Below are 16414 nucleotides of genomic sequence, written 5' to 3' on the forward strand. Positions count from 1 at the left end.
TAACCCTAACCCTAACCCTAACCCTAACCCTAACCCTAACCCTAACCCTAACCCTAACCCTAACCCTAACCCTAACCCTAACCCTAACCCTAACCCTAACCCTAACCCTAACCCTAACCCTAACCCTAACCCTAACCCTAACCCTAACCCTAACCCTAACCCTAACCCTAACCCTAACCCTAACCCTAACCCTAACCCTAACCCTAACCCTAACCCTAACCCTAACCCTAACCCTAACCCTAACCCTAACCCTAACCCTAACCCTAACCCTAACCCTAACCCTAACCCTAACCCTAACCCTAACCCTAACCCTAACCCTAACCCTAACCCTAACCCTAACCCTAACCCTAACCCTAACCCTAACCCTAACCCTAACCCTAACCCTAACCCTAACCCTAACCCTAACCCTAACCCTAACCCTAACCCTAACCCTAACCCTAACCCTAACCCTAACCCTAACCCTAACCCTAACCCTAACCCTAACCCTAACCCTAACCCTAACCCTAACCCTAACCCTAACCCTAACCCTAACCCTAACCCTAACCCTAACCCTAACCCTAACCCTAACCCTAACCCTAACCCTAACCCTAACCCTAACCCTAACCCTAACCCTAACCCTAACCCTAACCCTAACCCTAACCCTAACCCTAACCCTAACCCTAACCCTAACCCTAACCCTAACCCTAACCCTAACCCTAACCCTAACCCTAACCCTAACCCTAACCCTAACCCTAACCCTAACCCTAACCCTAACCCTAACCCTAACCCTAACCCTAACCCTAACCCTAACCCTAACCCTAACCCTAACCCTAACCCTAACCCTAACCCTAACCCTAACCCTAACCCTAACCCTAACCCTAACCCTAACCCTAACCCTAACCCTAACCCTAACCCTAACCCTAACCCTAACCCTAACCCTAACCCTAACCCTAACCCTAACCCTAACCCTAACCCTAACCCTAACCCTAACCCTAACCCTAACCCTAACCCTAACCCTAACCCTAACCCTAACCCTAACCCTAACCCTAACCCTAACCCTAACCCTAACCCTAACCCTAACCCTAACCCTAACCCTAACCCTAACCCTAACCCTAACCCTAACCCTAACCCTAACCCTAACCCTAACCCTAACCCTAACCCTAACCCTAACCCTAACCCTAACCCTAACCCTAACCCTAACCCTAACCCTAACCCTAACCCTAACCCTAACCCTAACCCTAACCCTAACCCTAACCCTAACCCTAACCCTAACCCTAACCCTAACCCTAACCCTAACCCTAACCCTAACCCTAACCCTAACCCTAACCCTAACCCTAACCCTAACCCTAACCCTAACCCTAACCCTAACCCTAACCCTAACCCTAACCCTAACCCTAACCCTAACCCTAACCCTAACCCTAACCCTAACCCTAACCCTAACCCTAACCCTAACCCTAACCCTAACCCTAACCCTAACCCTAACCCTAACCCTAACCCTAACCCTAACCCTAACCCTAACCCTAACCCTAACCCTAACCCTAACCCTAACCCTAACCCTAACCCTAACCCTAACCCTAACCCTAACCCTAACCCTAACCCTAACCCTAACCCTAACCCTAACCCTAACCCTAACCCTAACCCTAACCCTAACCCTAACCCTAACCCTAACCCTAACCCTAACCCTAACCCTAACCCTAACCCTAACCCTAACCCTAACCCTAACCCTAACCCTAACCCTAACCCTAACCCTAACCCTAACCCTAACCCTAACCCTAACCCTAACCCTAACCCTAACCCTAACCCTAACCCTAACCCTAACCCTAACCCTAACCCTAACCCTAACCCTAACCCTAACCCTAACCCTAACCCTAACCCTAACCCTAACCCTAACCCTAACCCTAACCCTAACCCTAACCCTAACCCTAACCCTAACCCTAACCCTAACCCTAACCCTAACCCTAACCCTAACCCTAACCCTAACCCTAACCCTAACCCTAACCCTAACCCTAACCCTAACCCTAACCCTAACCCTAACCCTAACCCTAACCCTAACCCTAACCCTAACCCTAACCCTAACCCTAACCCTAACCCTAACCCTAACCCTAACCCTAACCCTAACCCTAACCCTAACCCTAACCCTAACCCTAACCCTAACCCTAACCCTAACCCTAACCCTAACCCTAACCCTAACCCTAACCCTAACCCTAACCCTAACCCTAACCCTAACCCTAACCCTAACCCTAACCCTAACCCTAACCCTAACCCTAACCCTAACCCTAACCCTAACCCTAACCCTAATTTCCCTAACCCTAACCCAGAAATTACACAATGCCAGAAATTACACAATGCCAGAAATTACACAATGCCAGAAATTACACAATGCCGCCAACGCCAAAGAGTCCACAATGCCATCAATGTTTAAACAAAAAGTGGATGTGCTTAAGAAACAGGAATAAAACACTCATTCTGCAGCGTAAGGTTGAAAACTGATTAAAAACAGCAGTGCATGTTGTAACAATATTAGTGTTAGTTATGTTATGTTGCTTAGGGGCCGATTACAGGGACGGACGAGAAAAAGAGGAAGTGACGTTTTCCCTATGTCAACTGACTGAAGTAACGTACTGTACTGCACAAGTTAAGAAGTTAATAAAAGTGAAGTAAGCAAGTCAATGCTTTAATCGTCCACTCTGTATGAGAAACAGGACAGAGTGAAACATGGTGGCAGCGCGTGAGTCATAATTCGCAACGGGAAGAGAGTGTTGAAAGGATCGCTAGCGCGTTAGCACGGAAGCTAACTACGGACAGTCGCTACGATGGAAGGACTGCGACCGCCGCCGATTCTGGCTTTGGATTCAAGCAATTTGACAAAGACGTGGAACGTGTGGAAAGAGGAATTCACATTGTATGTGGACCTGACAATGCCGGACTCGGAGGAATCCACGAAATGCAAGCTGTTTCATTACCTCATCGGCGAAGAAGGTAGAGAACTGTTGAACACGTTGTTGATGGATGATGTGTCGGCAAGAACTACCGTGAGGGAGATGATGAGGAAATTCGACGAACATTGTAACCCTAAGTTAAACGAGACTGTGGAGAGATACAGATTCTTCATGAGAGATCAAACACCGGGCGAAAATGTGGACAAGTACGTTACTGAATTGAGAGTTTTGGCCAGCACCTGCAATTTTGAGCAGTTGAGAGACTCATTGATAAAAGATAGAATAGTGTGTGGCACAAACGACAATGGGCTGAGGGAAAGACTGCTGAGAGAAGACAATCTGACATTAGAAAAATGCATGAAGATTTGTCGAGCAACAGAGTTGTCACGAGAAAATTGTAAAACACTGCAAGGGCAGTCAGAGGAGGAAGTGCATCTACTCAAACAAGAAAAAGCAAGCAGAGGTGATGTTTGCTGTAAGTTTTGTGGCAAGAAGCATGAGTGGAATAAGAAGAAGTGCCCTGCTTTTGGAAAAAAGTGTAAAAAATGTGGGAAGGATAATCATTTTGCTGCTATGTGTAAGACAAAAAATGCACATGGTAAAAATGATAGAGCTGTGAATGCAATTCAAGAGCAAGATAAAGAAGAATATGAAGATATTATGATGATAACCCACATCGTTGAGACAAAAGAGAACGTGAACCAAATTGGAGAGAGACATACTCCAGAAAAACAACTCTTTGCTGGTATGCTAATTGACACTACACAAGTTAAATTTTAAATAGACTGTGGAGCGAGCTGTAATGTCATTCCTGTGCATCACCTAAACCCAGATGTAAAGCTGGAACATTCTGACAAGGTACTGGTAATGTACAATAAAACAAAAATGAGTGCATTGGGCCAGTGTCGAGTCAAAATAAGGAACCCGAGGAATAACAAACTCTACCGAGTGCTGTTTCAAGTTGTGAACATGGAAGGAGGTGTTCCAATTTTGGGCAGAAAGGCAAGTGAAGACATGAAGCTGATAAAGGTTCAATATGAGAACATCATGACAGTGGACAGCATAGTAACAAAAGAAGTGATGTCTGTCGCAAAAGATGAACTTTGCAACAAAATATTGACGATGGAAATAATAGAAACAGAATTTTCTACTGTTTTTACTGGTGATGGCTGTATGGAAGGAGAATACAAGATTGAAATAGATAATAGTATACCACCAGTAAAATTGCCAAAGCGCAGAGTGCCAGTTTCAATGATGGTACCGCTCAAGGAGGAACTAAAGGAACTGGTAAAAAGAGAAATCATTGCACCCGTGGAACGAAGTACAGACTGGATTAGTAGCATGGTGTCATTGAGAAAACCGAGTGGGAAGTTGAGGATCTGCATTGACCCCAAACCGTTGAATCGAGCACTTAAACTGAGCCATTTTCCACTCCCAACAATAGATGACATCTTGCCAGAACTTGCAAATGCAAAAGTATTCACCGTTTGTGAGGTAAAACATGGATTTTGGCACATTAAACTTGAGGAGGAGTCAAGTTATCTCACAACCTTCTCAACCCCAGTTGGACGCTTTAGGTGGCTCAGGATGCCAATGGGCATAAGCCCAGCGCCAGAGATCTTTCAAAGGAAACTCACACATGCACTGGAAAACCTACCTGGAACGTACATCATTGCTGATGATATATTAATTACAGGAGAAGGGACAACCCAGGAGGAAGCTATCCGAGACCATGATGTGAAACTGAGACGCTTCTTACTGAGGTGCACAGAGAAAAACAAAACTAAACAAGGACAAATTCAAGCTGCGACAAACAAAAGTACCTTCTATAGGACACCTACTGACAGCTGAGGGACTGTGTGTAGACCCAGAGAAAGTGCGAGCCATCAGGGAGATGCCGAGACCTTTTGATGTGAAAGGAGTACTTAATAACTGTGGATTATTATTCCAACTTCTGGGAAGTAGATTATCTTCCAGACACTACAAGCGCCACCGTTATACGAAAACTCAAAGCACATTTCGCACGACAAGGGATTCCGGATATTGTGGTATCAGATAATGGCCCACAATATACCTCCCAAGAGTTTAGACGGTTTAGCCAGGCATGGGAATTCACACACAGAACATCATCACCTGGTTACGCCCAGAGCAATGGAAAGGCAGAGTCTGCAGTAAAAACAGCCAAATGTCTCATGAAGAAAGCTGCAATGGCTAGACGGGACCCTTATCTGGCAATATTGGACCATCGCAACACACCGAGCCAAGGTCTTGCAACTAGCCCTGCGCAGAGACTGCTAAACAGGAGGACGAGGACACTGCTCCCTACAAGAGATACTCTGCTAGAACCGGAGCTGCATAACAATGTGCAAGGAATTAGACACAACCAACACCGTCAAGGAAAATATTACGACCGCACCGCTAAAAATTTGGATGCCCTGAAAAATGGAGACAAGGTGAGGGTCCAGCCTTTCGATCTTCGTGGCGTCTGGAGACCTGCACGAGTAGTAGGACCGGTGGATCACAGATCTTATGAGGTGAAGCTGGACTCTGGAGGAGTTGTGAGGAGGAATCGACGACATCTTAGACGAGACCATGATACAGGATCTGTCACGTCAACGAGGAGTGGGACTCAGGGGACTTCAGACTGTGTGGATGCAACCCAGCAGTGTGGCACCAGGGACCAAACCAAAGTTGTCACCAGATCAGGTCGTCAGGTGTTTAAGCCTAGATATTTGGAGGACTACACGCAGTGAAGACAGAAGATTTGGGATATTTATGTTGGAAAAAAAAAAAAGGAAAAGAGGTTTTCGATATTTATGTTAGGAAAAAAAAAAAACTGTATATGTCAAGGTATAATTTGTTTGCTGGTTGGGGGGTTGGATAATACTGACAAGATGTTTTACATAATGTTTTGGAGCCAACATAATAGAAAGAAGATGTTATATTTATTTGAAGGATTGGAATTTGTTAATATAGTTTGGGTTAATTTACAAATAATGCACTGAAAGTGACGCTTTATGTTGACAAAGTTATGTTAGGCATATTTTCTAGTATGAATACATAATCTGCATGAAAATGTGTGTGCAACGTTTACATCGCAAGGAAGTGCTTCAAATTGAAAAAAGAAAAGATGTAACAATATTATTGTTAGTTATGTTATGTTGCTTAGGGGCCGATTACAGGGACGGACGAGAAAAAGAGGAAGTGACGTTTTCCCTATGTCAACTGACTGAAGTAACGTACTGTACTGCACAAGTTAAGAAGTTAATAAAAGTGAAGTAAGCAAGTCAATGCTTTAATCGTCCACTCTGTATGAGAAACAGGACAGAGTGAAACACATGTGTGATAAAACCCTAACCCTAAACCAGCGGTCGGGAACCTATGGCTCTTCCGGAGACGTCATATGGCTCCCAGACAGTTTGGAGTTGAGGGGGCCCAAAAAAAAAATTAAATTAAATTAATATATATATATATATATATTTTGGAACTGGTTTTAAAATACTAGTGATAATCTTAATAATATTAAGTAATTTAAAATTAGTTTTAAAGATGCATTTTAAAAGTCAGGGGTGGGTTGCGGCACTTGCAATCCGCCGGTGACCCGAGGATCAGGTCGGGAACCAATCGATCGCAAGTACGTCACGGGTCATTGTCAATGTACGGAAATTAATTTTATCAGAGATACAATTTCAACCCTTCAACCCGCTCAACCCTTGTAACAGAAAAGATGGCGAAAAGAAAAAAAGACGATGATTACCGTGCATTCCAGGCTGCGTGGACAGAGGAATTTGCATTTGTGGAGAGAGCAGGATCCGCAGTATGTCGAATATGAAATGACAAAATTGCATCAATGAAACGCTCAAATATAAAGCGGCACTTCGATACGCGTCATGCTTCTTTTGCATTGAAATATCCACCGGGGGACAGCAGGAAAAAGGCATGCGAAGAGCTGCAACTGAAAGTGCAGACGAGCCAGCAGCAACTGCGTGTCTGGACCACGCAAGGTGACGGTAATTCCGCTAGCTTTGCGGGTGCTTTGGCAATAGTGAAGAGTGGAAAGCCGTTCACAGATGGCGAATATGCCAAAACATTTATGCTTGATGTGGCCAATGAACTTTTTGATGACTTTCCAAATAAAGCCAAGATAATCAAAAAAATAAGAGACATGCCACTGTCAGCAAGAACGGTTCACGATCGGAGCATCATGATGGCGAATCAAGTCGAGGAAACACAAATTAAGGACATAAAAAAAAAACATGCAGCACCAGAAGTCGCATTAAAAGTAAACCTTTTATTATTATTATTATTATTATTATTATTATTATTATTATATGTTTAAAATACTATATGGCTCTCAAAAAATATATATCTAGAAATAGTTTGGTTTTATGGGTCTCCAGGTCAAAAAGGTTCCCGACCGCTGCCCGAAACCCTTAAACCCCCCACCCCTAAACCCCCCAGCCCCCAACCTTTAAAGCCCCCAAGCTTTAAAGCCCCCAACCCTTAAAGCCCTAAATCCCAACCACTAACCCTAAACCAGGGGTGTCAAACTTATCTTTCTCGTGGGCCACATCATAGTTTATCATATTATTATTACATATACACAAAGTGATGGCTAATGAGTTTTAAAAATCTGAATCCAGGAAAATGTTGTTTGTTTAACTACCATTCAATTCATTTTAACAGTGTGGTTAGTCACAAAGAAAACATTTGGTATTTTGACAAGAAACGTAGTCGTGCATGTTTTGTCTTGGCGGGCCTCACTAAATGATGTGGCGGGCCGGATCTGGCCCCCGGGCCTTGAGTTTGACACCTGTGCCCGAAACCCTTACCCCTAACCCTAAAACCCCAACCCCTAACAAGTCCACAGTGCCAAAAATTCCACAATGCAAGAAATTCCACAATGCCAAAAATTTCACAATACAGCCAATGCCAAAGAGTCCACAATGCCAAGTGGAACAATGTTTAAAAAAAAAAGTGGATGTGCTTAACAGGAATAAAAACACTCATTGTGCAGCGTAAGGTTGAAAACTGATTAAAAACAGCAGTACATGTGTGATAAAAAAAAATCAAGTATGATATACATGGGACAGCAATATAGCATGATGCATTTAAAATGAATCAGTGTTCAGGGGGAAAAAAAAAAAAAAAAAAAAGGGGGGGGGGGGGGTGTTCAACCAGCCAGCCTTGTGACGCATTTCAAACGAGGCCAATCACAGAGACTCAAACACCATAACTTGTTCAACCTGGACCAATCACAGCGGAACAAGGCTCCCGCCTTTTCCTTGCGCTCAGCGTGTCATTTGCTCAAAGTTGGCAGTTTGCTCAGAAGCTACTTTGGCCCCGCCCGCCATTTACTCGCGTTCAGCGCGCCATTCATTCCAATCTTAGCCGTTAGCTCAGTAGCTAAAAGGCCCCGCAATTAACACACGCTGAGCCCGCCATTTTAAACCGTTTTTAGCAGTTAGCCCAGCCATTACGAAGCCACAAAGCAGCGAAAACAACCATGGACGACATCATAAGTTACAACTACATTGCAGGCGAGGCAAATAAAAAAATAATTAAAAAGCGCGCCATATAACCCCGTTTTAGCAGTTAGCTCGGTGACTCTTATCCCCAGCAATTTACGCCCGCTCAGCGCGGCATTAAATCCGGTTTTAGCAGTCAGCTCGGGGACTCCGAGGCACCACCAATTCACTCGCGCTCAGCGTGCCATTAATTCTAGTCTTAGCCGTTAGCTCAGTAGCTAAATGGCCCCCGCAAATTAACACAAGCTGAACCCGCCATTTTAACCGGTTTTAGCAGTTAGCCCAGCCGCCACAATGCAGAGTAAACAATCGTGGACATCATAAGTGACAACTACATTGCAGGGGAGGCAAATAAAAAATTAAATAAAAAGGGCGCCATTAAACTCCGATTTAGCAGTTAGCTCGGTGACTCCGAGGCCCCAGCAATTTACTCGCGCTCAGCGCGGCATTAAATCCATTTTTAGCTGTCGGCTCGGGACTCCTAGCGCTCAGCGCGCCATTAAATCCGGTTTTACCTCAGCCACCACGAAGCCCCAAAGCACAGAAAACCAACCGTGGACAACAACGCAAGGAGCAACAATCTTACAAGGAGGTTAAAAAAACTACACCGGAGCTCAAGCATCAGCCGTCAAAACGAGCATTAAAGTTCAACCCAGCAGCAACACACATCATTAACAGCATGAAACAATTCCACCACAATACAAATAAGCTAGCCATTTAACTAAAAAGCATCAGCGAAGAGAGGTGCTTACCTTTCGAAGGTCCGCAGGAGAAAGAACGAAAATTCAGCTCGCGCCTAAGGTGACGCCTCAACTACGGAAGCCTCGAGGGACAAATTTCATGCACGCGATTATGCTGCATCTTGGACGAACACGAAACTTATATCACCCTTTCTCCACGTTTAAAGACCTAAGGATAACGAGTAACATTGCAATGAGGAAAAGGTCAATTTTAGAGTTAATGCTCAGTTGTTTCAAGAAATAAGATGTACATAGAGGGGAGGGGCGTACATGCGTGAAGAAGCACTGAGACAACCAAGTTGACGTTTAAATTTTGAACATGGACACGTGACTTAAAAAAAAACTATTGAATGAATAGGCAGAGATTGTTTTTTCTTTTTTTTAAACTTTATTGAATTAATGAAACAAAACAATATCACATTCAATTAAAAAAATAAACCAATTATCAAATATTATATGGTATAAGGGTATCTGATTATTAGATACATTCTAATGACAATTAAATAAAACAGGCCCAGTATTATAAAGACAAATGTAAAAAATGAAACGGCTAAAACACCAAATTCAAACTACGTGGGATGTTATTGCCTTACTTTGCCTGTGTGGAATTTCAAGTCATGAGCTCAATGCTAACCTGGCCAGCTAACAGAAGGCAGGATTTTGCCCACCTTGTTCGTATGATTGGCTGTCTCGCAATGTTTGTTCAAAGCTTCACTCATCTTGTTTTACTATACAAGTTTTATATATGTACCACTTTTAATGTTAGGAGAATTGACATTTAACTACTTACCCTCCATTACTTTTATCTACATGAAAAATTTAACTTCTGCTTTCTACGAATGCCGAACCTGTTGCATGTTTATCAACATTGTTAGTCGAGTTTTAAAGTTTGAAAGCATGTTTAAAGTCACCCTTCGAATGTTTGGGGGAAATGCCATTCTACACTTGTCATTTTTCAAAAACATGCATATACTGCCACTCACAAGTTCAAATAGACCACTTGAAATCACTTGACAATTTTAATTCACGTACAAACGCACATGTGGAGAATACAAAAAGGAAGTTTGACAATTCACTTAAAAAAATAATTAAAAAAATAAAATCTCAAATTAATATATCAGACCACATTTGCCTCAAATGAAGCATTGCCTTCATGCACAACTCAGTCCAAAATGGCCATCATGCAGTCAGTGTTGGCAGTGCACACCCAGTGAGTTAGTGATAGACCAAAGATAACAACAAAGAAATACTCTCCCTGTCCACTTGGCACTTTGCTCTCCAAACGTTGTTAGAACACTGGAAGCTGCTGACCTTGGAGCATCACTTGACGGGAGCGATCATTCCTTGTCCACAAACGGCCTGTAACAAATATGTTCATGTGCCACTTGTTGATGGATTAGCATGCATGTGTTTTCTTAACTTTGTCCACCCTTTTATCCGGCTCCTCTTCTGCCCCGTCAATTCGATTCTATGACTTCCGCCGCTGTTCTGAGACTCCCGTCTCGACCGCTTCCTTCTCCAACCTGCAACAACAAACATCGACTTGTATGTCACCATCTTATTTCATGTCTGTGCCCATCCTGCAAAACTTTCAGTTGCGGACTTCTCACTTAATTGTGCGATGACGACTCTCGTCCAGTGGTTCTTAGCACCACTTGGGCCATCCCGCTCCGCTGCCAGCCTGTTACAAAGAAGGGGGGCAAAAACTGTGGAAGAAGGGGCAAATAGGAACTCTACTTCTCCCCATCATGCAGTCAGTGTACACCCAGTGAGTTAGTGACAGAGCAAAGATAAGAACAAGAAATAGTCTCCCTGTCCAGTTGGCACTTTGCTCTCCAAGCGCCGTAGCATCTGCTCCTCCTCGTCCGGGGCCGCTACGGAAAAGACAGTCTCATCTTAACAAGTGTCATCATCCATTTGATTTTGCAACACTCGCCTCAAAAGCCAACAAGCTGTACATCTTGGAGCGTCTTCATTGTACGGCTGCAATCTTTCCTCTTTGAATCCATCTCTGAGCCCTGCGCCACTTTGTTGATGCATTGGCCGTGCGTTTTGAGACCCCCGTCCAACCTGCAACAACAAACATTGACTTGTATGTCACCATCTTATTTCATGGCTGTGCCCATCCTGCAAAACTTTCAGTTGTGGACTTCTCACTTAATTGTGCGATGACGACTCTCGTCCAGTGGTTCTTAGCACCACTTGGGCCATCCCGCACTGCTGCCAGCTTGTTACAAGAAAAGGGGGGGGGGGGCAAAAACAGTGGAAGGGTTAAATAGGAACTCGACTTCTCCCCATCATGCAGTCAGTGTTGGCAGTGAACACCCAGTGAGTTAGTGACAGAGCAAAGATAAGAACAACAAAAATACTTTCCCTGTACAGTTGGTGCTTTGCTCTCCAAGCGTTGTTAGAAGAATGCTGTCATCTACCTCAAGAGCCAGGAAGCTGCTCAGCTTGGAGCATCACTTGACGGAGCGATCATTCCTTGTCCACAAACGGCCTGTGACAAAAATGTTCATGTGCCACTTGTTGATGGATTTGCATGCATGCGTTTTAACTTTTTCCACCCTTTCATCCGGCTCCTCTTCTGCCCCGTCAATTCGATTTTATGACTTCCGCTGCTGTTCTGAGACTCCCGTCTCGACCGCTTCCTTCTCCAACCTGCAACAACAAACATTGACTTGTATGTCACCATCTTATTTCATGGCTGTGCCCATCCTGCAAAACTTTCAGTTGTGGACTTCTCACTTAATTGTGCGATGACGACTCTCGTCCAGTGGTTCTTAGCACCACTTGGGCCATCCCGCTCCGCTGCCAGCCTGTTACAAGAAAGGGGGGCAAAAACAGTGGAAGAAGGGGCAAATAGGAACTCGACTTCTCCCTATCATGCAGTCAGTGTTGGCAGTGCACACCCAGTGAGTTAGTGACAGAGCAAAGATAAGAACAACAAAGAAATAGTCTCCCTGTCCAGTTGGCATTTTGCTCTCCAAGCGCCGTAGCATCTGCTCCTCCTCGTCCGGGGCCGCTACGGAAAAGACAGTCTCATCTTAACAAGTGTCATCATCCATTTGATTTTGCACCACTCACCTCAAAAGCCAACGAGCTGTTCATCTTAGAGCGTCTTCATTGTACGGCTGCAATCTTTCCTCTTTTATACCGTATTTTCCGGGCCATAGGGCGCTCTTTAAAGTCCCTAATCTTCCCCAAAACAGTCAAAGCGCCTTGTAAAGCGACGCGCCCATTATATGGACTAAGCATCACTCTCGCGACCATCAACCCTTTTACTCATTGGGCTGTTCAGTGCATGTTAGCACACCCTGCTGGACAAAGTCTGAGTCATCTATGCTTCTAATTGACCGTGAATTATACATTATGTGACTATGGTGTTTGGGTGATGGTGTAGGAGAAAGCTGGACAAAAGGGCAGCTGTCCACAATGTTGTAGTCAGTCTTATCATTTATGTTATTGCAAGCAAGAAACGTCCCAGGTTTAGACAACAGACTGCAAAAAGCCCAAAGCACAACAGCCCATCTCTCTAAACAGCCATGTGATTGGTTGAGTCTGAGTGGCTCCCAAGAAGCCATTGCTGTAATCTTTTGTGTTATTTTTATTTATTTTGGGTATATAGATGGCATGAGAGACACATGTTTTGTGTTAATCTTATTTCTTTGTTTCATTGTTTGCTTGTAAGCTGAGGTTTTTTTTGGTTTGAAACCGTGAGTCTAAGGAGTGTGGTGACCAGTGAAGTCCCTCCCCTGACGTTGTTTAGTAGACTAATGCCAAGACACCTTTTGTTGGTTATAGTCATTGTTATTGGCAGTGACTCCCAATAGATTCATAGCATCTGTCATTGAAATGGGGTGATACCTCTGGAAACGATCACTTGGGGGATTGAGTCTTGGTGAGCTGACATCAGCTAGCGCGACTCAGGTGCGAGCGGCTGAGCTAGCGCGACTCAGGTGCGAGCGGCTGAGCTAGCGCGCGCGAGTGGCTGAGCTAGCGCGAGCGAGCGGCTGGATAGAGCGAGCGGCTGAGCTAGCGCGAGAGCGGCTAGTCTCGCCTGAACTAGCGCTGAACTAGCGCGAGCGGCTGAGCTAGCGCCTTGTAGTGCGGCGCGCCTAGTATATGCATTAAATACGGAAATAGCACCCTCAACTGGTGTTGCGCCCTTTGAGGGAGCGCATCTTATGGCCGTAAAAATACGGTATATATATATATATATAGGTGCGAAGTATATATATACACGGTGTTTTTTTTTGTTTTTTTTTTAAGGTGCGACGCTACTTCGCGGATTTTCAGATTTCGCGGGTGGTCTCGGTCCCCATTAACCGCGATAACCGGGGGTTCACTGAATATATATATATATATAAATATATATAGGTGCAAAGTAGCGGCACACCTTCAAAAATGCTTAAAAAAATACAAATATATATATATATATATATATATATATATATATATATATATATATATATATATATATACTGGTAGAGAGAGAGAGAGAGAAATTCATGTTATAACAAAAAAACAAATTATTATTAAAACTTATTATTTTTTTATTCCCCAGCCATTATTTTTGTATTTATTCAATTACTTCTTTTTGTATTTATTTAATTACTTCGACTTTTACCTGCTGGTACGCCGTCCGGTGTGCCCTGTGAATGTTATGATCCTCCAGCAGAACTGGAGGATTGAACAGGACTCTCCAAACGCAGACCCGGGAAAAAAGGTGGTGATACAAAGATATTTATTATCACAATATAGTCAGTGTAATCAGCGCGTCTCGCAGCAGCTGACGACATGGCGCGAGACGATCGCTGGAGGAACGCCCACACAGCTGAAAAAACAAAAACACACGCGGCATGACAGGCACGGATCATGACAGTGAAATGAAAGGTGGCATTCTTCATTTATTCATTCATAACTGACAGCCTCGCGCTTCGCCGGTGCCCGGGCGGAAGTTGTTTCTCTTCGGCTTGACAGCCACACACGCCGGCCGGTCTCCTTCGGAGCTCACGCACGGTCCCGAACGAAGCAAAATGTCGCCCCCGATCGTGTCCGTCGCCACCAATCGTGTCCGGGGGAACCTGTTCTTCTTCGTCCACTCTCTTCTTCGTCCACTCTCCTCTTCGGCGCACGCCCGCCGTCTAACCGCTTCAGCGCCCCCTTGTGCCGCTCGCCGAAACTACAATGCTCCCGAATATTTTTTAGACCCACGAAGCACTGAACCCGCGAAAGGTGAACCGCGAAGTAGCGGGGGTTCACTGTATATATATGTGTGTGGCAGTTAAGCCAAAGAGGAGCACCTTCCGCCCGGGCACTGTCAACACTTTGGGAGTTTTCATTCAGGCTAACATTGGTAGCAGAGGATGGTTATCAACTACAGAGTTCCGCCACCGTTTGAAGAAGGAAAACCCTACGAAAGCTGGAAAAATGAAGTCGGAATTTGGACAAGAGTCACCAAATTGGAGAAAAAATGATGTGTTTGAGGAAGTTGAGGACAAGGGACAAAAGTACATATCCACACGATGGGTATGCACTCTGAAAGAGACAGTGACTGGATTAGTACCAAAAGCAAGGCTTGTTGCAAGAGGTTTTGAGGAGCTGCAAGTTGCTGAGTTGCAAAAAGACTCACCAACCTGTGCCTCAGAGTCGCTGAGGCTTCTTGTAGCTGTGATTTGTCAAAGACAGTGGACACTTCATTCGATGGACATAAAGTCAGCCTTTCTACAAGGCATGGAACTGTCTCGCGTCATTTTTGTTAAACCTCCTCCTGAAGCCAACTGCGGAGGGGCGCTTTGGAAATTGAAAAAGTGTGTGTATGGTTTAGCAGATGCCTCTCTGTATTGGTATAACAGAGTGAAAGACATAATGATTGGTGCAGGAGGTACAGTATCCAAAGTTGACCCAGCAGTTTTCTACTGGCTGGACAATGAGAAAAACGTCACGGGTGTGCTTGCATGTCACGTTGATGATTTCATTTGGGGTGGTTCTCAAATGTTTGAAATGACTGTCATGGCACATCTCAAAGTCAAGTTTAGTGTTGGTCGTGAAGCTCATGATAATTTTTCGTATGTGGGTGTAGATTTTGTTACTTCAGAAAAAGGGATAAAAATACACCAGGCCACATATATTGACCATTTACAGCCAATACATCTCACTCCATCGCGTGCAGCTGAGCATACTTCACCTGTCACTGAAGAGGAAAGAGATCAGTTAAGATAAAAAATAGGGCAACTTTTGTGGGTTGCAAGACAGAGCAGACCTGATGCCATGTTTGATGCCAGTAATCTGGCTTCAAATCTCAAATGTGCTACCATACAGACAATTATCAAAGCAAACAAAGTCGTATCCAAACTCAAGACCAAGTCAGTTGAGTTGAAATTTCAACCCCTTGGGAAAGATGATAGCCTACAGTTTCTTGCATTCACTGATGCATCTTTCGCAAATCTATCTGATGGGGGTACTCAAGGTGGGCACTTTGTTGTTTTGATGGGTGAAAATGGACAGTTTTCTCCCATTTGCTGGCAGTCAAAGAAAATTAAGAGAATTGTCAGAAGTACACTAGCAGGTGAGACACTAGCTATGTCTGAGGGAATTGACAATGCCATTTTTCTGTCAACTTTATTTTCTGAACTGTATGCTGGTAGTCCTGATCAACATGTGCCAATAATCTGTGTTACCGATAATCACTCACTTATGGATGCTTTGAAATCTACTAAGCTTGTTGCTGAAAAAAGATTACGTTTGGAAAACAGTTCTATTAAGGAGCTGATCCAAGCCAAAATGCTTAAACAGGTGCTGTGGTTAGACACTAAAGATCAACTGGCAGACTGTCTAACTAAAAGGGGAGCGTCTCCAGCCTTGTTGCTCAAGGCTCTCCATGAAGGGCATTGGAGAATTAAATAACCTAGCCAACATACTGTTTACACCGTTAGTTTAAAAGAAAAATACACATTCACGTTATATTGTAATTGAATGTAATGTTTAATGTTTTGCTGTTAAATTGAGCAATTGTGTATTTGTTTATTTATTTATTTATTTATTTTTTTTTTTTTTAAGAGACTGAGATTGTTGTCTTATTTTTGTTTAATAACATTGACATGCCACACAGCTAGGGGGCAGTGTTACTTGGGGTTGGGTAAAGAGGAAGTGCGTATGTATGCGGTGGTGTTATGGGGAAAAGTGGCGAATAAAGTGCGGTTACAAGTTGTCAACACTTTGGGAG

General features: G+C 44.0%; 1 long non-coding RNA gene across 1 annotated transcript; it reads right to left on the reverse strand.

The window, feature by feature from the left end:
* Nucleotides 1-10310: 10310 nt before the first annotated feature.
* LOC148315552 (uncharacterized) lies at nt 10311-11217 on the reverse strand. Its single transcript, XR_015840826.1, has 3 exons — nt 10797-11217; nt 10607-10709; nt 10311-10545 (listed from the first exon to the last, which is right to left on the reverse strand). It is a non-coding gene; the product is annotated as an uncharacterized LOC148315552 (long non-coding RNA).
* Nucleotides 11218-16414: the final 5197 nt, after the last annotated feature.

Source organism: Idiotropiscis lumnitzeri, unplaced genomic scaffold (assembly GCF_059441095.1).
Source record: "Idiotropiscis lumnitzeri isolate Australia: NSW breed Sydney's pygmy pipehorse unplaced genomic scaffold, RoL_Ilum_1.0 HiC_scaffold_102, whole genome shotgun sequence".
NCBI lineage: Eukaryota > Metazoa > Chordata > Actinopteri > Syngnathiformes > Syngnathidae > Idiotropiscis > Idiotropiscis lumnitzeri.